The sequence below is a fragment of the Trichoplusia ni genome, chromosome 10, assembly GCF_003590095.1.
Source record: "Trichoplusia ni isolate ovarian cell line Hi5 chromosome 10, tn1, whole genome shotgun sequence".
NCBI lineage: Eukaryota > Metazoa > Arthropoda > Insecta > Lepidoptera > Noctuidae > Trichoplusia > Trichoplusia ni.
In genome coordinates, this window is record NC_039487.1 from 354,904 (window position 1) to 381,867 (window position 26,964).

At 33.7% G+C, this 26,964-nt stretch overlaps 1 protein-coding gene across 8 annotated transcripts in view; it reads left to right on the forward strand.

The window, feature by feature from the left end:
* Window positions 1-6,025: 6,025 nt before the first annotated feature.
* Window positions 6,026-26,964, forward strand: part of LOC113497855 (zinc finger protein castor homolog 1-like) — a 76,243-nt gene continuing 55,304 nt past the window's right edge. For 3 of the 8 annotated variants that reach the window (XM_026877604.1, XM_026877605.1, XM_026877603.1), the window contains exon 1: window positions 6,237-6,881. The gene's annotated coding sequence lies outside the window, so the exon portion shown is untranslated. Of the gene's footprint in view, window positions 6,210-6,236; window positions 6,882-26,964 lie in introns of those variants that run through there. The other 5 variants (XM_026877606.1, XM_026877607.1, XM_026877608.1 and 2 more) reach the window with 3 other exon arrangements.

The following is a 26,964-nucleotide window of genomic DNA, read 5'->3' on the forward strand; positions in this document are numbered from 1 at the left end:
CCTTTTAATTTCGACAATCTGACAAACAATTAAGTTTTTAGCGTTCGCCAAAGTCAATGTTTTATTGGTACTGCTTTTTGCAATCACGGGATGTTTTGGCCAGTAATGAGTATTAGGTATTTATACGGATAATGGCCGACCATTGAAATGTCAATTAGATTTAAGTTGCCGTTACGTCATACTTACGAGAGGCCTTCTCAAAGTTGAGTTGCTTTTTTCAAGGTTCGAGGTTTCGAGTATTGAAGGGTTAGATTTTTATGCTTGCAACATTATATAGAGTAATCTCAGGATCTGGTGAATCGATTTTCAAAAACTTTTTTCTAATAGCAAGCGACGTTATTTGTCAATTTATCAGTATCAATCATTATCTAACTTAAGTTTTGTTAAAGTTGTAATTTAATTTATCGGCTAGTAAATTTTAATTAAAAATGTTATTACTAACATGCAAGTGCTAATAACTTTTGAGGATAGCTGTTTCGTTTAATTCGCGAGAATACGCTTTTTTTTCAAAGAAGTTTATACACTTTAATGAGCTTCGAAGTTATTTTTATAAAAATATAAACCTTCTTTTTCTTTACTTAAACTAAAGATATTTTGGCAAACTTTATCACTGAAGGGTATTTAAAATAGATGATAGCCGATTCTCAGACCTAATAAATTTCAAATGAAATTAATAAAATTCGGTCAAGCCGTTTTGGAGGAGCATGGTATCTATCATTGTATCATTATATTATACTTAATTTCACTAAAGATTAACGTATTATTCCAGCTATCATCATCATCATCTTCATCCACAGCCTTTATCCTCCCACTGCTGGGCATAGGCCTCCCCTTTTTCGTGCCAATTTCTACGGTTCTAGCTATACCTACCAATATTTAATTCCTTGGCTCATTTACCGCATTAATTTGATGAAAATTTGTTTTGGCAGTCCTTATTTACCTTATTATTCAAAAGCCAAAAAAAAGAATGCGTAGCTTACCTATCCTGTAATCAAACTTAGCACATACAGTTGAAACTGGTCAGCTACACCACTGTGACATTAACACCAGTGATAATAATTCAATTGTATAACATAATATATGTCAAACGGTTTAATATAATGTATGGATAGAAAAAGTATAAAGGGCACGTATATATGTATTACTATTGTTTTTGTATTAATTTATACTTTACTGGCTTTTGCCCGCGACTTCGTACCCGTGGGTAGAAGATATAAGTTACCATTTATACCTGCCCTGTTTTTTTCACATTTTCCATTGTATCTTCGCTCCTATTAGTCGCAGCGTGATGGTTTATAGCCTAAAGCCTTCCTCGATTAATGGTCTATTCAACACAAAAAGAATTTTTCAATTTGGACCAGTAGTTCCTGAGATTAGCGCGTTCAAACAAACAAACAAACTCTTCAGCTTAGATAACTCGTATAGATAAGTATCTTCCATTGTAAAAGATAATAAAAAATGCTTTTGCTTATTAGTTTGTTGGGAATGATCGCTAAATTAATTGTAGAAATTATAGAATTGAACCCTTGTTTACCACCTAGTATTACAATGTGTAAGGTACCCCTAAGGTAAGGGTACCTACACATTATTCTACTATATAGGTAGGTGTAATGCTAAGGTATCCCTAAGTCACAGATTTTTACCTCTACATTGCTGTCCACGATTCTTGTCTGCGTTGTGTTTAATGACTTTTTATTTTATTTATTTATCAGTAAAAAGTTAGAAAATCTAGAATTATTATTAAATAATATCAATCAAAAATCTTTCTCAATAGTTAAGACAATACTACATACGCGGGGCATTTACATAAAAATGATAAACACCTGTTGTCTAAAAACTCAGTTTTAAAATTAAACGTGGCTAAATTACAAAGTAAAACGACAATTAAAGGGAACAATTTTTTTACATAATATCGCAATATAATAGAAACAAAACGAACAAATTGCAAATTGAAATAAAACTGTACTTCGATATTTATAACAACAACGTCATTACAAACACGGAATAACACCCAATAAACATGCAAAACAAAACGTTGCATTACCAGAACAATTCATTAGAATTAATCAAAAACAAAAAGCATGATAGTCTAAAGTAATTGCGGCGCATATCTCGCAAGTAAATAGTTCGATTCCCGCGCGTGAAAATGTCAGCGGTTATTTTGGCGCGCAAGTCTGTCTGTTATTAAGCGCGTGCGCAGCTCGATCTATTGTCACTGTGATTGGCTGAGAGATGAAAAACAAATCATTGTCCACATGTTCACAATTTTTTGATACGTTGGCGTTGGATTTTTTGCGAGTGGGTTTGTTGACGCGTTTTCGTGTTTTTGGCGGCTGTTTCTTAAGTAATTATAAATATAGTTTATTGTTATATTATTAGGTATTATGTACTTTGTATTATTCACGATATTTCTCTGTACCTGTGATGTAATACTTTTTGAAATAGATATTCAATCACTCATGATGTATCGGTGTCGCGAAATATTTGTAAATGTTTTATGTAAATAAAAATGTGTCGAAAGGACTTTTATAATTTGTTTCAAATTTAAAATCACAAAGGGCTACTGGTAATGATATATACCCACCAGGAAGCGATGGGGGGGGGGTCAAATGCAACCCCTTTTGACCTTATTGCGTATGACCTAAGTTCTACAAATAAGTCAAGTCCTAAATTATCCTCAAATTCTTTCTCAATTCTCATTTACACTATAAAGGTTTTCAAATATCTCAAAAACGATCTGATTATAATAAATAGCTAAGTATTAATCCTAGTTGCATTAAAGATAGGTGGTAAGGCATAGAAGATGGATTACAAACATGGATCGCAGCCAAATGTTAGATTAATGAGGTCGAAAAGAAGAATAAACAGCGAATAGGAAGCTTAAGATGTGGAACTGAGTTCTGAGATCAATCTTGATATCAGATGGTATATATTTGATGATATTAATGTTTACAACAATGTAATGACAAGAGAAATGGTTATTACAGCCAAGGTAAATGTTGGTGATTGGTGAAGGGTAGAAACGATTCAAAGTAGGTTTATAGGCAAGGCAAATCAGTCATGAATTTTGTGGAGTATGCCGACTGACAGTGGAAAAGTCATGATGAAATATTTATTTAATTAGTAAATAAGTAATTTGATGAAAAAGCTCATAACGAGCTCTGTGGTTTTTAACGCCGAAACAAAAATGGGTTGGAATTTCTGTCTGTATGTCTTCATAGCTCGAAAACGGATTGAGCGTTTTGTTTTATATTAAAGGTGAATTATTTGCGAGTGTCCTTACCCTCAGACAGTTTTCATGAATGTCGGATTTGAAAGTTTTTACTATCAGAGATGTTTTGATATTTTTGATTTTATAAATCATGACCTTCTAGTTTTGTGATTTATTTAACTGCAAGGATGGCAGCTACTCGGTTGAGTGGTGGACATGTCGCGGGTTTGATCCCCGCATGGGACAAATATTTGTGTGACCCATTAATGCTTGTTCTGAGTCTGGGTGTATTTGTGTATGTGACTTGAATGTTTGTGAAACCTCCAATTTAAACCCTAACTAGTATTAAGGTAAAACATACAAAACAGCAATTTTAACATCTGCAGACGCACGTTATCAAGTCAATAATAAAAAAAAAATATTCGGGTATCTTGTTTAATGATTTCAATGCGAATGAGTCATAGAGCGATCAAAACATCTCAAGAACAACAATGTTCAATAAACAAACAAACATTCAGATAATGGTGGCATCTGTAGTGACCTATTACTCACTAATACTACCTAAAGACCTTCTTAGGGTTACGAACACAGAGAGGTGAACATGGAACCCTATTAACTGAAGCTTCGCTGTCTATGCGTATGACGTATATATGTATACCGTAATAGCTTAAACAGTTAAAAATGACATAGATGATGTATTCAAGTTGGTTTCGAAAGGCACATTCAGTTGTGGGCCCCGGCTGTAATTCAAATATCTTTGACAGTCGTCAGAACCTAGAAAGTCTAACATCCAGTCTAACTGTGTTGCCCAGGTAACTGGGCTGAGGAGGTCAGATAGGCAGTCACTCTTTGTATAACATTGGTATTCCTGTTGCCACTATTACAACAAAAAACAGAACTTGATCGGTAATTATTAATAGCTTATAATTATTACGGCGATCCCCGCGTAGTTTTGTTTTGACTGTTCTGAGTCTGGGTGTCTTGTGCATGTAACTTGTATAACGCATTAAAAATCTTAGCACAGCTTGTTTATTAGAAGAATCTGGACTAATTTCGTAAGGGGAATTCAGTTCAGTTGTTTCATCAATTTAGTATAAGTATTGAAGACTCATATTTGTTTATTGTCCGTTGCAGTGACCATTGGACTGTCAATTCAAAGGTCTTATGTTGAATTCCCTGTCTGTCCATCTATCACACGTAGAATTTACACAGATTGATTCCTGTTGCTGTTATAACAGCAAACAACAAGAATATCAATAATTTTTAGTACGGATATTAGATTTTTTTTATTCGTTTTTTAGCCCTTTCATCGATCTACGAAATGTTTCATGCTATCCAAAGTAGCCAAGTATGCTAGAACAATATCCGAACATTTACCGACGTACTTTCTTCAAACAGTCAACAATATCTGTGGCGTCTTGGGTCAGGTCATCTCCTCCCCTCTAAAATGGCGAGGGAGGTGATGGCTGACCCTTTCATCATGCTCGTGAACGGGTGCTGCTTGCGGTGGCTGGTCGTAGTGTTGTCCTTGGTCTATATTTCATTAAGTAATAGTGCTAGTTATAGCTCACTGACCTTAGCTTAGACATTGTCTTATTTTGCAGCGTTTTCTTAAAAAATAATTAATGTAAGGAGCTTGTATAAAGTTGCAAAAAAAGTGGCAGAAGACCTTATCACCTAACCTCAACATCCCTCACATAATAAATAAAAAAATCATACTTCTAATCAACCACAATTTCCTTCCTCCAAAACTATGTGATTCTGAACCTGTTTGTCGCTACTATCCACTATTAATAATAACGAAATTTCATTTTTCAGTTTTTATGTATTTTTTGTTATTTATATGCCAAGAGCATGTGACAACGTATGTAACAGATGTCGCAGAAGAAGCAGCCACATTTCAGTGGGAGTAGGCTGCTCAGGTCGCGTAAATGCACCCTGACCGATCGGCAAAGATCGTACCACTGGACTCTTGAGCAAGGTTCGCCAAGGTTGTCAGCGGCGATGGATATTACACATTGGATATAATATTGGTTAAGGGTCTGGAAGAAAAAGGCCGTGGCCTCTGCCCAGCAGAGGGACTCTCAAAGGTGAGTATGTTTCAGAACATTTCTGGAAATGAAATTTTCAAGAATATGAACGAGCAGCCCTTATAAAGATGCATTTCCTGCCTTCAGCCTACGAATCGTTGAAAACCTTATATTTGGATCCTCAATTATTCAATGTGTTATAAGTAATAAGGCCTATTTACTAAGCAATATTATTATCAGTTAACTGCACTCTATTACATTAATAATTATTTATAAGAACAAATAAAAAAAAGAGTAATTACCATCTAAGAAGCGTATAATAAAATTATTTTAGCTTTAAAAAGTATGTGTAATAAATATTATTGCAATTACAGTTCTGTTTCACGTAACCTCATATCTGATAGTCTATATCAAAGTAACTAACGAAATTAACTCTCCAATTAACTGCTCGACGGAACAGTGGCCGGTTGCTGCTCAAAAGTCATTATAACATCATTACTGAACTTATATCCTTTTAACTACCCACAAAAAACTCAACAAAAACCTAAACGCTACCAAGTTAGATGTTAAAGGTCTGTAATTACGTAACGGAGAGCTTTGTAGTGACCATTGCCAACATCCACCGAGACACCGGCAACAGATGTTATCGGAGCCAAAACAAAAAACGCAATGTAAAACAAAAGTTAGCGACAGAACTAATGTCGAAGGTCAACGCGCGTTGAACGCTCCAGTTTAAAGACTTTACAAAAAAATCATCCGCATTGTCGAGCTAACAGTTAACCCTAAACTAAAGACCCTTTCTTAGTTTTTTGGCAGAAAAAAATGCCAAGCGGAGACGGCGGGCGCGGCGGAGTTATTCGTGGCCGGGCGGCTGGAGCGCACGGTCGCACTCGCACGCCGCGTACCGCACGCACGACCCGCACGCATACAGGAGCGCGGGAAAACTCGCGCCAACAACCCGCACTAAGGTTTCCATCTTTAAAAATAATACACCGAAACGCATTCGAAGAATCGATTATTTTCGATAACACAGTAACGCGGCCGTGTTGATTATTATGATTCGTACAAATTAAACCGTGTATTGTTTTAAATATTTCGACATTGTCGGAATTCTATTGTGTGACTCTTAATTGTTTAATGTTTTGCTTAATCTAGGGCTTTGTCGAGATGAATCCGTTTGGGTTTACATTTTTGTCGTGATATAAACAATTGATATTTTCGCGGAGGAGCCGAGCGTGGTTTTTATGAATGTTTTTGCGTGTCGGCCGCTGGTGGGGGAAGGGTGGGGCCTCGGTAGACTCGTCCCTCTCTAGCCAGTATTTTGATTTAGTTTCCGAGTCTTACGCAGATGTGGCAATTTTTTCAGTCGCGTGAGTAAATCGCGCGCGGCTGTTACATTTGCCGTGTTTCGGACTATTATTTTTTTAGTTTCGACTTCGCGACTTAGTATTGAAACTTTTTATTTCAGGTGTCTATTATTAAAAGTTAGTACAAAAGACTTTGATTTGAGTTTAAGACTGTGTTGTAAACTGTGGTCAGTGTGAGTGACACTATTTATGGTGATAAACACAAGTGACGTTGTGCATGACCACCTCATTGTTACACCGAGTTAATATCAAGTTTGGATGTCTTAGATTAAGGTAAGATTTATTTTTATTATTTATTTGTCCATCTAGATTTTTTCTGACCTTTTTTAACAATTGTGTGCTACAGAATCTGCTGTGCTTTGAATTTAACAAACAAATTAAAGTAACATTATTAAAATACTAATTTTAAACGTAGTTTTAAATATAATTGTTTGTAAATAATACTTGAATTAAATACACAAATTATTTTTTAGTACACAAGCATACTCTAATTTATTTTTAAATTATACATCAAGTAAATAAATCCAAGGTTAATAAACAATAATAATAAGCCTTTAGTAAACACGAATTAAGTAAATTAACTATTAAAAACATTTTAATGTCTATTTCAATTATAAATGAAACTGTTTGTAATAAAATAAAATTACAAGATATTTAAATTCAAATTTAAATACTTCAAAGATGGCATAAAACAAAGATAGATTATGTGTTTAAATTGACAACGAATTTAAAATGTAATCACAAACTTATTAACGCAATTTTTAAAGCTTATAATTAAACTTGTAACTAAACTATCTCTAACTTTTCTAGATCAAACTAACTTTAAGTTAAATTTAACTTTGTGCTTAACCTTTAGTTATAACATGGATTGATATCAATCTCGGATGCTGGGAACGTGTATTTTTTGTCTTATCATCTCAATCGAGATCAGATTATGTGAACATCTAGTGCTGGGGTCACAGGTCATCCGGTTAGGACTGCGAGATTAGATGTTGCAGGTTCTATTCCCATTTTGTATATTACTGTTTTATTCTTATTCGATTTTGATATCTGATAATTGAATTTGGTTTAGTTTTGTAGTTTTATTTTTTAATTATTTTATTTAACGTTTAATTAGACTGGTATTTCGATTTCTACAGCTTTAAGAAGCTATGATTTTTTTAGTTATACCTTAGTTTTCATGCAGTTGGTAGTACTTTGATTTATGGTACAATAACTCTAACGTTTGTAAAGAAATATATAAACAAGAGTACCTTAATTTAAATCATAGAATATTACGAGAACAACCATCTAATACACAATAATATAAGTTAATCTCGTGTAATCTTCAAAAGTCACTATAAACTTTTAAATCACTTACAAAAACAATTATTTAGGTTGTAATAATATTTGTGTTTGTTTGTTATTTACATTAGAATGTAGACAATTCAAAACAAATCATTTTAATCACTGTTTTCCGAATACCAGAAGCTTATTCTTAAAAGCTTGAGAAAAATGAGTCTTAATCTCTTATTAAAATCTTATTTCTCGTGAATTGTTGAAGATTTTTATTTTATTTACAACTGTTACAAATATATTTACAACCTAGATGTATATACACTTAAAGATATACATTTCGAATATTATACATTAGTACCTATAACCGTTCTTATTTCGTCTATATTATTACATTATATATACTGTGTTTATCCATTAAAATAAGATAGATAAGACATTAGACAATCCCTTTACGACAAACGTTATTCAGTTGAGTCCGATAGGACTGGACTGACCCGAATATAATTATATAAGTTGGAAAAATAATACAAATATTACGTTTTATTTTCTAATATGCATTATCCAATCCTTTATTATTTTCAATACTTTATATTAAGGCAGGAATTTAATAATTATTAAATAACAAGGTCTGAGTTATCTTATATATCTATTATTTATCATACTATCAAATCTATCACGTTGGCAATTTGAGGTGAAAAACGAACAAGGTTAAAAGCTTAGTTTTGTTTATAATTAATTAAGTAACGTTTATAACTTGGAAATAATGAAGTTAATGTTCTTGGTTTCCAATGCTTAAAGGTTCTTAAACAATTAAACACCATATCAAATGAAATAGATTATTTATTTTGTTCCATCAAGGATATAGACATAGTTATGTCTGTTAGAACTAAGTTGTAACTAAAATTATTAAATAGATTTTATTGAACTTAAAAGCGTAATTTTTAGACAAGGAAAAGTCTAATTAATATCTCGATTTTTAGGAACAAGATATTTATTTCTTCTTCTGTCTAGCCTTTTACTAAACATTGTTAGAATAAACTATTAACAATACAATATTCTAGAAAATCAAAAACTATTGTTGACACTACAAGGTAATTTTTTATGTAACATTACTCTTAGGTAATCAAAGATACAGTTTATAGCCCCCAAATCAGCCTAAAGCTATAAAACAAAAGATAAAGATTTCCTATACTAAACTTAGTTTATCTAGATACTATTTAGATTTAGACAAAGCTAATTTATCACAACTATTAGATATTGCTGTATTTATTCAGTCACGTTTGCACTCCGTTCATTGTTATAAAATATATAATTTATTTATTTATTTGTTAATATAATTGGTGTAGTTTATAGCTGAGATATGGGTATCTTATAACCTAATCTTGTAGGAAGGATAAGCGTGAAGTAAGTTTTAAAAGACTTACTCTTACTAACTAAACTTTTAAATAGTGGTTTCTTAGGTTCACGCGAATGTTAGACATTGAAATGAAACTACTTTAACGGATTTTATCGCGATAAATCAGTTTGCCCGTGACCATGATACCTGCAAAGGTGTCGAAACGTCGGGAACTAAAATCAAAAAATTAAACCGCGATAAAATCCGTAAAAGTAGGAAACTTTTAAACTTACTTTTGTAGAGTTTTAGCGACGATTTTTTGACGCGGCTAAAGCTCTTACTAAGCTGTGAAGGGATTGAAAATTTAGGTGCTGTTTAGTTTATTTACATTCAAATTCTTTGTCTTTCTTTCTAATTTTATTTTTGTAACTGGTATTTTATAAATCCATTATTATATATTTATTGTAGAGTATTGGTAGAGTCAAAAGTCAAAGCAACGAGTAGCGATTGCTGGGTTTGTTGAAAAGAGACATCTGCTCAGCTGTGTTAAAGAGTTATGAGCTTACATTTGGATAGATGGAGAGGAGATGGAAGGCAAAGGAAGATGTATGGAATGAGGAAAGGAGATATGAAAGAAAAGAGAGTTGGTGATAACGCGAAGAGGGACAGGAGAGAATAAAAGAAATAAATCGTGTTGTTCTGACCAAAAATAATATGTAACCAACTAATTTAGGAAGAAGTATATAAGTGGTTTGATTTATAGTTATAACATTGTATGTTGTAAAACATATATTGTGTGGAACTCTACATTTCAAAAGCAAAAAGCTATCGGTTGATAGTTTTCCAGTTACTGTAACTGGTCTTGTTGTGATAATTGGCAGTAATAGGAAAGTGTTATTAAAAAATACTAAAGAAATATAATAGTAGTAATTATCAATTTCAAATACAAAACGTAGTTTGTTTCGTCAACCGTGAACGTACATTGACTTGTTTTTGTTAGTTCAAATAGTTTATTGTTTAGGTGATATGCAATATATTAGTTTTTCCATAAATATTTAACTAAGATAATTAAGAACAGTTATCTCCAATATAGTGAGAATAAGTTATCAAAACTTAGAAAAAAGTGACTATACAAAAAATCTAATAAGAAAAAATATTGACTAATAGAAGCGATTTTAATGCTATTTACCTAGTTTTAGCACTTAAACTGTTAACTTTTAATAACAAGAAAATAACTTACTTATAACGGAATAATTTATAAATAAATTATCTTGTAATTTGTATAATCACGATTTATATTAAAAAACATAACGTGGTCAAGGTTACGCAACAACTTCATTTAATTTAAGTTTTAATATTCGGCCTCTTAATATGCTAATTAAAATGTGCAAAATATTCAATACTCGGCGAAAAAGAAAATACTTCTATAACAAGTAGAGTTAGGGATCCGTAGAACAAATGTAAAATCCTTTATAGAATAAAAATACACCCAGTTACCACTTAGGTAAACTTTAGCTCAATTAAGTTTATTTAAACAAACATTTAAATATAAATATAAATAAATTGAACACCAAACAAAACAAATACAATTGCACAATAACTCCCAACGGCAAATCCTAATTTAATTATATTTACTAATAGATTTCGAAAGCTTTTATTCGTTTTAAATTTCCAATACGATTGAATTAATTTATATATTTGTTTTTAGAATGTTACGTATTAGAAAAAATGTATAGTTCAATTGAACAAATAATTCAGTTAAATTTTTCGAATGTATACTTAATAAAATTGTTCAATTAAATTCAATTTAAATTGCTTCTGATTATGTTGTAGTGTTTAAAGGAGTCCGTAGCTAAAAGTTGAGAGATTATTTTGGCAAGCTGCATAGATTGTGTTTGGCAAGCACATAATACGTTGAAAGATACATTGTACTTTGTTTTAGTTATAGCTTTTGTGATGAAAATTATGTCTTTATTACATTTTCTTTTGATTAAAATCAGCGAAATTTGTAATTTGACTAGATATTAACTAATTTGAAAGATGAAATTGTACGGCTGTTCGGTTTTGCATGTTAATTTTAGCATGCAAAACAACAATTACCGAAAACTTAAACGGAACTCAACTTAGAATCTTAATAGTCGCTATGTCTTTATCTTAAACCATGAAAGTGCTAGAGTAGAAGGCTATTTTAGCCGACAAAAATCTAATTGGTCTTCCAGTACTAAACATTACTCGATTCAGTGGGCTCACTACCGAAATAAGTTTAATTCTGTATTTCTTCTTGAACCAAAACAAGATCGAGCAGCCAGCCAGAGTTCAACGTCATTAGCTGTTGAAGTAGCTTAGTTCCAACTCATGCCACTGCATGAGTTAGCGCTAGAGTTGTGTCTCGATCTCAAATTGCTCGAAGCAGAACTCGATGCTATCCGGCGTAAAGGAGATCTCATGGAAAATATAATCTTTCATACTTTCATCTACATAAACTTATAAAGCATTACTTCTCCAATACGGGTAGTCGTGTAATGTATGTTTGTGTTTATTCAGTCTCAATAACACGTCATCGTATAAATATGCATCTTTCAACACTTCACATCAGTCTAGCATCTCTTGAAGTATATTAGCTATCATCATATGTGGCCAATTTAGTTAATTCAATAAACAAAATTTCAAATCAAAGCTCTTCGTTTAAATATTTACCCGACTGAGTCAGGAGAGTACTGCTTTTGTCAATATCATTTATGCAATAGGCAATGTGTATGGTAGCTTTTCTGTCCTGTCTGTTGGGAAAAGCGTCCTATTTTCCCCATCCCTTTTTCCCGGCTCTTAGCCCTCCTTTTTCATTCTCCAGGTAGACCACAACTCTTTTTAGCATCCTCCTTATGGTCTATCACAAGACCCTCTCTACATATTCGTTTTACAAGATTTATTTAGTTAGATTCTTAATTATTTATATCATTGCTGTGGATAAGTTGTTTCTTTAAACTGTGGTAAGTGGATTACAAACATAGCTTATTCCGGTATTTTTCTAAACCCCAACAAGGAGTGCCAAGAAATGCTGGTTCTCTACCTTCTGTAAGCAAACTTAATTAATCACAAACTTTAATATAACTGAAAATGGATAATGTGTATGATTCTCATTTATAAACAACCTGTGTAATTAAATACACTGTTCAATTGAAGATGTGTTCATTTTAATCAATTGGCAATTGCCGAGATTTACGAGAAAGTAAAAAGTTCTCTCCAAAAAGAATCTCATTCTTAAACTTAGTCAAAATGAGTTCATATAAGACCTATTTAATCAGAATCTCCTCCAAAGCCTTATTAGTTTTTATTGCTATACAGTTTTTGTTCCAATTCTCAGAATTTGTTAGAATGAGGAAAATCCAAAAATGTATTAGTTTTTGCTTCGCGTGTTTATTTATGCTGATAAAAAGATCTAATATTTGATTACTTGTTTGATATAATTATGCAATTTATTATTATCATATTTCAACGTCATCTCCATTACATATAATTTCACATATATCGGGGTTCTATAGATTCTTTAATACCGTTATAACGTTTTATTTCACAATAAGGCTAATATCATCTTATCCTTATATAACTAAACTTTGAGTTGTTCCTAAATCTCTATACGTCTCCTATGCACCTTTAAGTGATCATCGATAAGCGACTCAACAGACTGCCTGATATGACTTATAACGATATGAAGTTTTCCTTTCAAACATTTGTAGATTTTCCCCAAGTTTAAAGCTTCACACAAGAGCAAGACACCATTTATTTTAATACAAATTTAAATTAATATTAATAGAAAATAAGCGATACATGTTTACAAACTTGCAAATATCCAACATTGTTTCAATTTGGCTGACATAAATGTAAATTTTCCATTCGAAGGATTTCTTGTTATCGATACAATATTTGATAAACTACCCACATTATACAGTCTTGCTTTTATTAGAAAAAAGCTTTCTACGTTTGGTATTAAACCTTCTTGCCAGTTTAACTTGCGTAGGGCTGTGCGTAACGTTATTAAAAACGGTTTATCGATACGTAAACATTCGATTTCTTTAAATATTCTTCTTTATTCGAAAATTAAAACAATTTTAAATTTAATTCGATTATAATGTTGACAGTATTTGATTTTCAATAGTTTTAACAATATGTCTATTTGATCAATGTTATTCGGGATTAATATTCTATAGCCATACTAAACTAAGTTCAAAGTTTACGACCGATCAATGTTTAATCCCAGTCATATATTAGTCCATTTTGTCAGTAATTAACCATAGACAGTAGTTTATATTGACAAAATGTGTCACAACGCGCTTATATTAGTCATAATTATTTCAACCCTATATGTCTATATGAATTTATTATCCAGTAGTACCGTGATATATGGTCGACAAATCATAAATTATGAATGCAATTATTATTTTATGCAACACCTTGCCTTTTTATCACGGGTTGCATTCCAAAAAAAAATCGTCCCCAAAAACGTAGTATCCTAACAAATTCGTCCTCAAAATGGATAAGGTCGTTCGTTTCGTTCAATCGGTCAGTCATTCACTCAGGCATCGGTCAGGATTTTGACCGGAAGTGGCCCTTATCAGGCGGCGGAGGTGACGTCACGAGGCTCGAGCACAATCAATGTGAGCCGAACGTGATTGTTATATAAATAAAAGATATTTTTTTCTTTAACTTCTGAGTAAAACAATGCGAAACGGGAAATGTTTGAGTTAACACAAGATAAACAGTTTGTTAATGTAAGAGGAAGTTATAATTGCGTTGATTTTCGTCAATAAACAATTGAGCATCTAAAATTATGTTATTGGTTTACAGCGCTTAGTAATGGTACTGAGTACGTGCTTCAAGAAATTATTAATTAACAAGTATTTTAGTGGGCAGCTACTGTATCGTAAGGCTGGACATCATATGCGCCGCCATAGAGACAGCGGGCCCCGATAATGTTGGAATACTATCACGCCGCTTACTGGAACCTTGTACGTGTGTCATATATTACCTCCCATTGTAATTCCGAGTGGCTTTCCAATAAAAAACACATTTCCTAATTTACTCGGAGTCGACGTAAGTATTGTGTAGGAACAATGGACCTGACTCACGTCACGTGATTCATTCAAATATCGAACGCTTAAACGATATCGATAAAACAGTTTTCGATTTTCAAAAAGTTCCGACGCAACCATTCGAAAATGGAATGCGAATTTTGAAATATGCGATTGTTTTTTGATTGGATTCGATTTTTGAATTAACTTGAGCTGCGTTCTGGATTCGAAGTTTCATTTTGTTTGTTGACATTATTAAGATGTTTAACTATGTTCTAAGCTTAAACTTCGATTAGTAATTATAATTATGACATCAATTAGTGTCAAGCGCGACAATATCAGTTCGAAAGCTATTACAGTATAATTTATGTTCCTATAATTAGTCTAATAAGTTAGGCTGTGTAGAGAAAATCGTTGTACAACAACTAACCATGCGTTTGAAGTAATACTACCAAGTTACTCACATGCTTAACTTGTTGCTTCTTCAAACACCTTTTCCCTTACCTATTAGTTCATGTAACATTCAAGTTAGATTTCATTCAAACACTAATTTCATTTGGTTTTAGAAATAGTCAGGTAATAGGTGTCTATTTTGAATCTCCAATAGGACATGTACAATGGTCTGATTGCACCAAAAATCTATTAAATATTTTATGAAAAAAGATCTTCTTAACTTTTCTTCTAGTTTCTTTCTTTTAGGGATATCCTAATATATGTTTTCTTCTGTTATTATCAATTTTTATCTCTTTCTATCTCATGCCATTTTCCGTATGATCCGTCTCTCTTCAATCCTCTGTTACGAGTACACCCTTTATCTATAGTCATTAGCTTGTGAAAAAAAAATCATATCCATATTAAAGAGTTGTCTACATATAAATATTATCTAAAGTCGCCATATTGCAACTTGGTTTTCCATCCAAACGTCACTTTAATACTGTCTGTCTGTCTGTCACATGTGGAAAGCACCATAAACGTCTTATATTAACCAAGTAAGGTTGCAAATAAGCAATTTATTTATTAATCGCTTCTAATTTGATACTTAAATGGAAATAATTAGGCTTTTTTATTTTTGAACCTAGGTTTTTTCTGGATAACTACTTGTTTATGGTTAGTAGCGGTTAAATTTGAATTGAATGGAGTTTATTTAACTGAGGAATACTAATAATGTTTGTTTAGCAAACTTATGACAGTTGTAGTGGTTTGTTTATTTTATTTTGACTGTAGTCATGTTCTGTGGTTCGCGGGGCGTCATTTTTGGTGTCGTTTCGATTCCCGTTCTTTTTAATGTTTGAAAATAATTTCGTAGTTGTTTAAGCTAGAAATGGATTATTAAACTTATAAGAATTGTTTAAAAGCATAGTATATTTACTGTATCTACTTCGGTTTTTTTAACAATTACCATTTATAAGAATTTTGTTTCATATAATAGGTAATACAAATACAAATGCAGTATCAATAAAAAAATAAGTTGTATCTATAGTAACACAGACAAACAGATTAATTAGTATGATTTTCAGCTGTTTAGTTCACATATGTCAAATTAAATCAACACAAGTAACAAGACAAATATTATTATACTTGGAATCGAAATAATTCGATTTTGTCGTCGCATAATTATCATAATAAACGGACACATTGCAAAATCGTGCATTCTCTTTGTCCTTTTCTTACAGTATTGCCATCCCGCTCTTCATATATGCGATTCCCGTAAACCAATTAGCGATCAATTTTCACCCTATACCCCTAAAGATAAGATCCAGTTTTCTTTAAGCAAATAATCCGACGAACACAGCTGCGCTTTCATACACCAAGCAAATAAGTACTCTATTGGTAAGACATAAGGTGCGGTTTCTCTTGGCTGGATGTAATCAATGAGGCACTCGCGATGAAATGCGAAATGGATTATTTTTTCAAAAATGGAATTAAGAAGAGACAATAACGTTCATTGTTTTTAAAGATGGCGGACGGGACGGGTTCAAATATGAGATTATTACTTGTGTGTTTCGCTTATGATAATTTTATGGGCCACAAAGGCACAATAGCGACTTTATTTAATGCGAAATTATTATTGTAGTTGTGCATTACGAAGACGGAAATCCATCTTGTTATTCCGGTTGCTAACAAACAAAAAGCTATGAAATGAGTCTTTCGAAAACAGGAAACACGATGTTGAGCTTCTTTCTCCGGTCTAACGCAAATTAACCGAGATGTTTATATAAAAAAATAAGATAATTATTTTTCGCCTAACGCTGCACGATCACGTCTAAGTATTTTTTGTATCGGAATTTTTATTACCATTTTAAATACTTAATTTTTATTGCTCGATACTTTTTAGTGTCTACTCCTAAGAAATTTTATTGGAAGCCAGTATTTCGTTAACGTGATTATAAAAATGCTTCTTGATTTCGGGATCACAAACAGGTGGCTATTTAATTGATGTTTTTTTATGTTTAACATCACAAAAGTCAATGAAAACGATAAATAGACAGCTGTGGGCTACGTATTGTACAATAACCGAGTGTCAAAAACAATGTCCTGTCGTATTTGAACAAAAAACAAAACAAAGAAAGGCATGTTAACACAAAAATCGAGTGAGTGTAGTAGTGGCAGCTGCGATATAGATTAGTGACGTGTCTCATGCTTCCAGAAAGCTGAATAGTGCGTTACGAGTAATTTAAATAGAGCGGTCTCTCAATTGGGGTTAATTCTCGTGTTTAAGGAATATATGGAGTTTAATTATGAGGACGGCACCAAGCGATATGGCGCAACATATTTTGAATACTTTAATAATCGATTCAGATGGTACTCAACTGTGTTTTTCGTAACACGCGGCTTTTTATCAACTTTCAGCTTGTCTAAGATCAGAATCTTTATAGAGATATTTCAAAAGTAACCAAGTGTGGTTACTTAAGTCTTGATAAGAAACACAATAAAATCAATTTGCCTCCCCACCAAATAGTTTGGGGCCGTTAAAAACTTTCAAATCAATCCGGAAACTTCAAATTCTAATAACATAAAGAGCACGTTTGCTATCTACTTACATCACAAGACTCGTTTCAACTTTTTACCGAATCGTGATCCAACTTTTTGTGGGGAACACATATTCAGATGTGTAATGACCAATCTCCGGGCGTCGGACAAAAAAAACCTAAGAGATCATTCGAAGCATTAATGCATCAGTTACTAAACCGTCAGACGCATGCTCTTGCGCATCCTTAACGCATTCATAATAAGAACAACAAGTTCCATTTTCAAACGGACGAATTACAAACACGGGGAGCGTTCAGAACGAATGTAGCTTTCGGTTCATATTCAAATTTGTGTTTTGAAAATAGAACGAACGGGAACGATTCTTTATGATGCGTTCATAAGTAGGGATGATTGATTTTTTAGTTTAGGAATAATCGTCTCTGCCTTATTTTGTCGTAACCGGATAAGCTGTGGGCTTCGTTTAAAAACGTAGTAACTTACGAGATACAGTATGCTCATTACTTTCTAAACGAGATAATTGATCTGAGTGTTCTTAAATCGTCTATTCATTAATTTTATAAGTTTCGTTGTAACAATTTGTCTTAGTAATATCGTCTTGATGATTATTAGTTTATTATTCTTGTAGTGTAGGAAGCGTATATGTAAACAAGTGCTTTAGGCAGTAATAAAAAATGTTATAAGATGCCAATACTTATTTGAGTTCGTTACGTAATTTAATGATTGATCGATATTTTTAGTTCTAAATTTCCTTTTGATTTTAATGACATGTCATTTTACATCTCAATGGTTAAGAACATGTTGTGAGTATAAAAAATGAATATTTTTTTGTTGAAAGCTATCTGGTTTGTTGGTCTACATTTTAAGATAGATATTTTCAGCGTATACGTATATTCCCATTTTAAAGTGTCTAAGATGTGAGTCACTTTGTCCAGTCATTTGAAACCAACAGGAAACTTGATGGATACCAAGAAAACATCATTTTGACTGACAACAAAATTGTTCTAAATCTCATTCAATTCATAGTAATTACAATTTTGCTTTACAAACACGGAGGCGTTTTTGACACGCAATAAATTCTTTATACATTTTTAATTAAGTTCAAAACATTGTAAAGTCTAGTCCAACGACTTGGGGTCAACACACTTGAAAAATATAACTCCCATTATATTTTGACCTCTCTGTGTGTGTATAATGTTAGAAAGCACGGGTATTTGTCGGGTGGGCGCTCTCCACTCGCTGCGTGGTCACCCATCAATCAATGGGATCATATCGCCGAAACCAGCCACGTCTAACATTATGATTTTATATGTTTGAGTAATATTTTATTTAAATTTTCGGTTGATTGAATGTTTCGGTCCGGAACGCTGCGGTTCTATGAGTTTAGAAAATAACGACTAAATAGCTGATGATTAATAATATTTAATATATTTGCAATTCAAATATTCATGTACGACAAGTACTCGAATACGTACATTAAAGTGTAAAGTAAAAAAAAGACAATTTAAAAAATATGATTTGTGTGAGACATGTTCCAGCGGCTGCGTCATCCATCTCTCGTTCGATATTTGAATACGTTTGAATTTGGAACAGCCGTCCGTAATATGAACTTAGTTCGGTTCGTTTTTCAATTGCTTCACTTATATTTTGAATATAGAACGTGGAAGATAAGAATGTCGTTCCGAGAGCGTTAAAGCCGACGCGTGGATTTAACTATTTTTGCGTCTAGACATTTTTTAGTGAGCAATAAATTGTCTAGCTGGTATTGTCATGGTTTCGTGTATGAAAGGTGTGATAGAGAAATCGCGGTTCTATAATTCTGTGCGCGTTGCGTGTTACGTAAGTTTGCGTATTGTGTATTCCGAATGTCCGCACGCGCCACCTTCACGTACTGGCAATAAGGCACGCGGGGTGGCCGACGCATTCTTTTACGAACGCTCAATTCATAGATGAAAAATAACATTCGATTTAACGCAATGCTAATATTTAGTGAGGTATGTAGCTCGGCTTTGAAACTGACTGAAATTAATGGCTTTATAAAAACATTTATTGAACAGACTACAAAACGGAACGATTATGAATATAACTCGTTTGAGTTATGCCAAATTGTATTGCCCTCATTTTTGATGAACAAGATCCATTACACGGTAACAATTTAATGTACTTACGTGTTTAATATAAGTCAGATGTGGGGTATTTCTAAAGTCTTCATGGAACGCTTTCTTAGTACAAATTGGAGTCAATTTCCATACATAAGTTGATGCATTCAAGAGGTCACATCTTAAGACAATGCTCAATGAAGGAGGGGGAGGTGCTAGACCTCTCTGGCGGAGGGGGGAGGTGTAATTATTCGCCGCTAGCTCGCGACCACGCCCGCCATTGTAACTTAAACACGGGCTTCAAGACTTTAAACTTCGAAGTCGTTGACGTGCCTTATTGGGCTCTTATAGTGTTGAGAAAAATGTTTACAATAACTCAGTAATTTATGTAAACAAACTTTCGTTCATTCTCGATCATTCATTCACTTGAGCCAGGTCAGAGCTTTAAGTACCCGGTTAATACGTAAAATGTTTACGTTAAAAAGTTTTATGATAAACAAATAAGTTAGAAGTTTCCAATTGACCGACACACCCCAACATAAAACCAACCAGACAAATTAACTAAGTTAAGAGCGAAACACTTAAATAATACCATAAATAAACTCAAAACATTAAAGAAGAGGATTACACCAATAACGGAGGGATCCCTAAAAATATGAACCATCCATCCGTCTGCTTGAAACATCGATATAACTTATCTGACTGGAAACCACTCAAAACGTCTATTTTTAAGCTAAAATTGAACCGAGGGCAATGTAAAAATTGTTCGTATCTTCTTGTTGTAAAATATGATTGATTTTATTACCGCGCTGTATCGGTGTTTTAAAATATTATGTACTTGTACCATTTCGTATTTCGATTCTCGGAATTCGGCGTTTGAATTTTTGAAATAAAACATGGCGGATTGTCATTGAAGAATGTTATTTGTAATGTTTGTTTGAATTTGGAAGGTGATAAGTAGGGTTCTTTGTTTTGTAGAGTAATTTATGATACCTACTCAGTTTTAAAAATACTTTACTGAAACTTGTGCATCTTTTCTACCTTGTTAAATGTACTTAGAGTGTACTATTTTGTAATATATTGGACTTATATTTCTATTAGTATTATCAGCTATTAAGACAACCAGCATATTGCAAGACCTAAAAACCGGACTACCACAAAAACCTATAACAGCGACCAGAAGAATCCCTACATATTTATTAATACTAAAACAACACAATAAACCAATATTATCGATATAATCGTAAAGATTCCCGTGAACTGACAACGTTTACTCATAAAAGCTGAAACAAATAAACAATTCGCTTGGAATTAGTCATCGTATTGGAAGGCGGCCTGTTTCGTCTCAATATTGTACTCACATCTGCCACACTTATTATATGTTCCGCTCTGTAACGTATCAGTTTTTATAAAATTAATGTTCTCAATATCAATATGTTTTCAATTTAATGTAAAAAATGTAGAGCATTTTCCATACATACTCAATTAAAAGTACCTAACTTTAAATATGGAAATCCGTTTATCTCATCTATGTTATTCCAAATTCAAATATTCAACACGTAGTTCGAAACTAACAAATGCTTGCAAGAATCCAAGAATGCAAACAACGTTTCATTTGAAATTCAAAAAAAGAAGCGTGTTTCCTTTTTTGTTGACATGAAGTTAATTTATGCCAGCAACTTGTTCGTATAGATCACGAATCTGATCAGTAGCTTTTTAATCTTTCTGACACCAAAACTAATTAAATTACATCGGAGGCTAGCCGCACCGTATGCGCCCCACAGGTGATAAAGTCAATAATTCATTTAAAATCGGAAAAGTAATTAATAATATTTATAAAATAAAAAGCCAGAACCGAGCCAGGGCAGAATTGATTTTCAATAAAATGAATATTCGTTTTGGTTCGGCGACACCCGCTCTACACTCAATCACCATTCACCGGCCGCTTATGAATCTGGAATTTGACCGTTTTTAGCCCCATTCCACGGTACCAAATTAAAAATGTAAGAATTCTCGCTTGCAAAAGGAATTTATATTTTATTTCATTTCATTAAATCCGCCATCTTTTGTTTCCATGGCCCGTTCCGATCGGAATTCATATTTTTCTGTGTTTTGTTTCGGTTTGCGAGCGGCGTATTGTTTTATTGTTATGTCCGTTCTAAATGTTTCGTTTCTCGTTCCGAACCGAGTATTAATTATTTTCTTATTTTTGATGAATGCGTCCGACGAATTTTAAGACGACTTTTAGCGGCGATTAAGACTCTACAATAATAATTCGGCCTTTAGAAAAGCAATCACGATTTTCATTAAAATTCTGCAACGCCGCGGACTCTTAAGAAAAAAATCTTACATCCGTTGATCTCCGGGTGAAATCGCGGTTGCCAGTCAAGATTAGTCCGCGGCCGACCGAATACTTACTATGCTTAACTATTAAACGCAACGTCGAATCCGAACAGACAGAGATACGTATCGTTTACCGAAAATAATACCGGCCCGTAATCTGACATTCTCATACGAGAGCCCGGAGCGTTACGCAAGTGACTTTCCGCCTTCCGACAACAACAGGGATTATTTGTTACTCATCAATCTTAAATAGACACGGACACTCCATTGTTCCCGTGACATTTAGACGAATTTATAAATAACGCCGCTGAATAAATTCTGTCACTGTCGGTCATATAATAAATTTAATTAATACCTACCTACTCGCACCGTGCATAATTTGGAGGATTTTAAAATCGGAACGTAACGCCGAGGCTGTGTCCGCACACGCCTGATTGATACATTTATAATTTATTCCAAAATCAAACGACACCCGCGTTTGAATGTGGAATAGAACGCATTCCTAATTGTTGGCATACGCTCTAGCGCTATCGGCCGATACGTTTTCGTATTTCGAACGTCTCTTTGTATTCGAATTTAGAAAAGCCGATTATTTTGCTTTCTTTCTTGACGTTGAACGTTATTGTGTGCAAATGTAATTGTTGCCGCGTCTGGTTATTGCTGTAAGTATGAGCGCCGATGGATAGTTTCGTCTCGCGCTCGTCGCTCGCTCGCATCCACTGTCCATAAAGATTACGTCGAATGCGACTCGATGGTGACATACACCGCCTGCGAACTGTTTTTTAATGTTCACGGATCATATTTTGTCCAGTTTCAATCGATTTTGTTGAACATCATATTATACGTCATTTGTTTTCGGTACTAATTTAGTGAAGGGATGACTAAATGAAAAATGTCATGCTCTATTGACGCATAGCAGAGTAACATAGAAATGCAAGTAAACAGAAATTGCATTCCGTGTAATGTATTGTAACGTTGCCAATGTAACATACTGCCAAAATTTTCGTCGTCTCTTCGGATTTATGGCCTATATATGTTTGATGTGAATATGACAATTATTTTGTTTTTGTTTAATGGTTTTGATGGCAGCAGTCAGGTTATAATGGGAGTCGTTAGTTTCAGTTGAAATGCTGTTACATTATCTAAGGTGTCACGTCGTGCCGAGAAACTGACGAATGTCCATTAAAATTATCTGAGTGAAAATAAACATTCAGTTCTCAGTACCTGCGTAATGAGCGGCCATTCTTCGTAATCAGATCGAAGATTTAATTGTGTTTGAATTACACTCTTTGTTATGGAAACAAATATTTGAATGTTTCAATATCATCTCAACATTTTAAATAAATAAGTTACAAAACTGCGCTCGTCAAATTACAATCGTCTTCAAACAAACAACGTTACAAAGTATTCGTATTTCAAAAATCGCTTTTGGAATAGGAAGTTCGGGTTTCAAAATTCAAATCGCTCGTTTGCGTTCACACCTAACACTGGTTGCAATGAACAGTGGGATAATAATGTTCTAGAATTAAATCGTATCTAAACTGTAGTGCGCCGCTCGAAATAGGGCGCGTTTGCAGCAATTATTTTAGCTCTGTCTTTCTGAAAATTGGCAGCCGTGTGAGATCTTTTGCGAACGGTATTCGGTTGGGAAACCGTTGTAGCCGCGTCCAGCCACACGAGACCCGCGATGCGCCCCCCACACCCGACTTTTATTAGAAAATCACTCAAAGGGGATATGCCAGCAGAAACTGGACGGTCTTTATAAATAAAGTGCCCTGATATGCGAATAATAGGTAAGTCTGTCCGTCAGAGTGCGTTCGACGTGCGTAGTGTACCGCCGCTATTTTATTTTGGTCTAAGTTGCATTAGCTCCGCTTTGTTCGCCGGATTCACTAATCATTCGTTATTAATTTAATGTAGTTCGCAAGTAATAAATTTCAGTTGTTTACAGCATTTGTCTAGAGCGAGCAGGCACACAAACTTGATGCCCACATCGCGCCATAACGCGAGATTCCCAGTCAGCGTAAATCGTTTATTAAAACCAGTTTTTATTCAATACAACAATAGAACATTTAAAATTAAAAAAAATCGAGCATGGCCATAAATGTGCGCTATTAATTTCTGCTACAATTTAATACCATAGAGAGAAATCGAACAGAAAAAAGTCCAACCAACGCCGTCGCGCGCTGAAAATTTACATTTGTAATCAGAGCCATTAACGTCGACAATAAAATGCATTGACATGCGCTAGAGAGGGACGGAGCTATGGCGCAAGAGCGAGGCAGACGCTCCTCGCCGAGTAGCGCCAGACACAATAGCGGCGCGTGCACCGAGAGAGCGAGACCGCGGTATTGAGACAGAACAAGACGGCAACACGTTTGTCCGTGCCGCTTCGATTCAATAATAGGTGCGTTCGGATTTTATGCGTTTGCGAAAAATGCACTCAGATTTATCGTTTCGCTTTCCGCGTAGTCTATTATCGTGTACAGTGGTCGAGGCGATTTTTATTGTTTTTGATGTATTTTATATCTGGATGGGCATCATTACCGCCGTCAACTCGGTTCTTGAATATCAATCAATGGGAAAAAAGTATCATTATAGAATGTTAATTGACTTCTTGGGAAATATTAAAAATATTTATAACAACGAGATGACATTCCTCTATCGTCATAAATTTGATGCATTAAAAGAAACAATAACTTCTAAGTCCGCGGCGTGCATACAAAGTGCGACATAACAGAGTGCGGGACAGGTGCGCGTGCGCATTCTCGCGCGTTGTGCGAAAACGAGAAACGCCGATTAAAATGAAATACGCGACGTACGCAGGTTAATTAATATTATAGAGTATTTTGGGTTGACCGACGAAATATTGTTGTAATTTACGAGTCTGGATTTGCATTGGATTAGGGGATGAGCTTGATGTATTTATGATGCGCATGGACATACAAATGGCGCTTTTATTGTACCTGCATTACCTGCTTGTATGAAATGGAAAACCTTTACGACTATCTACAGGAGAGACAAATATTATGTAGGCATTTAATGCTAAGCAAATAATCAAATCATAGGTTAAAGAAAAAGCAAATGTTGACATACACTACTCAATTTCAACGAAGAAACTTTATTTGGAAACCAACCTAATAAAAATAAAACTCAACCAATAATAATGACTCTCCAAAATAACGAAAGACAATCAATTATTTATATCTAATAATCAAAATAGAAAGTGAACAGCATAAATTGACACAAACATCATTAGCTAGTACGTAACAGAGGATTGTTACATTTGGAATAACAAAACGTATCGCCGCAAATAGCCGACCGTCTGCCCCGACTTCGATTGCAGAACACAATCTACTTCGGGTGATAGCTACGAGACGGCTATAACAACATACAACACTACATAATCTGTTTTTCCCAACACTATTAGACTATAAACGGAAAACCTTTGAAGTTAGAATTAAAAGTGCGGGGTTTAAGTTACAAGTTTGAAAAAGGAACTCGTAGATCGAAGGCGACAATAGAACGCCAAGTTTTTGAAATAAGAACACAAAACTTCTCTATCGGAGTCCAATGACAAATTTGAATTTTATATTGAGTTAACAGGCCGAATTCTGCAAACGCTTTTCATTCCTTCGAAATTTAAACATTCAAAATGTTTTCCAAAAAAGAAAATGAATACTTATGTCGTTAACAAATAATTTACTCATTACTTTAACCACACACTGTTAAGGCAACGTCTTCAGGTAGTTCTACAAAGTAATATTAAACTTTCTGCATTCGAGTTAAAGTTTAAATTTGCTTGTTTGAAGTTTACTAACAATTCAGCAAATCACGAGTTGTAGAGACGTAACAAAGTGGAAATTGTAGTGTTTATTGTTGGCGCGATAATAAAGAGAGTTTACAACTGTTTTATTAACACTTATCTCGTAAACTATGAGGATTGTCTTCGTGTTATTGGTGTGTATTTACTCGAGTGTGTTCTATTCTGCAAGTTGTAAAACCTATTGAAGATTTCTCTTAGAAATTTCGCCTTTTACTTTAACCGACGAAATGTTAAAAAAGTTTCATAAAGAAGTAAATGCATCTTGAACTCTATTTTTAACCTAAAACTACGTATCAAGGAAGTAAATGAATATTTATCTTTCCACCTCAGTGGCATAATAATCGAACATCTGTACCGCATTTTTTACTTAAAGACAACTAATGTATTATGAAACTGAATCCGAGAGCATTCGGCTAAACTTCCTCTAATATACTGCAGACTTCCGTCTAACTTTAACATACATTGCCTTCTCCATACTAAATTCTTATACCACCCACGGAGTCAAATCCTCAATGTATACCTTACAAGGCGATGTCGTCACATGTAGCGGGTTTCCCTTCCAAGGACATTCACCCTACTTTTTTTACGAATACGATCTCATTCTTTTTTCGAATCGTTTTTATTCGATTTTAATTGTGTAAGGGTTTCCTTTTTTAAATAATGTTGACAAGTCAAAGGATTAATTGTTTTTGTGAATCAAATCGTAGGTCATTTTTTGTTTTTTTTTTTTACTTACGAGTAAATCTTGATGCTTGTTCGATTGTGGTTGTCAGCTTATGCTGTAATAGTTCTGATGTTTAGGTAATTAAATTTGTTCAAGAGCCATGATAGTTACTTTCCTTTGTAATTCAAAGTCTTCTGCTTCATATCAGATCAAAATACAATTAAATATCTCCTAATTCAGTAGTCACAGCTGTACCATGTGTGAATCACAAACAAAACCAAAAAAAAATTAAACAACCATATAAACCAGTTAAAAAGAATCTAAAATCTCCGAACCCTTTCTATAACAATCGTATGCTATTCAATCAAAAATATTAAATCTAACGCCCGCATCGCGTAGACGAACAACTAAAAATATCGTACCCCTTTATATCAAAAAACATTACCCTCGCCCCAAGCTAAAATTGTTCGAGAAATATTAAAATAGTCAAAAGAGTTAAATTTAAAATGGAGGGTAGACAAAAAACGTAATCCCAACACTAACACAGCTGACGACCTCACAATAACTAGTTTTTCGGATGAAGTTTGAGACGAAGCTTTAAATCGACTAATAAAGATAAAAAATGTTTCTCCGATGTTTTTGTTGATTTATTCGTTGGCTCCCAAATGGATTGAATCGTTGTGCATTAGTGAAATTAAATGCGTTTCATTCAACTATCCTTGTCGATATTGCTTTTAAATAGTTTAAAGATTATAA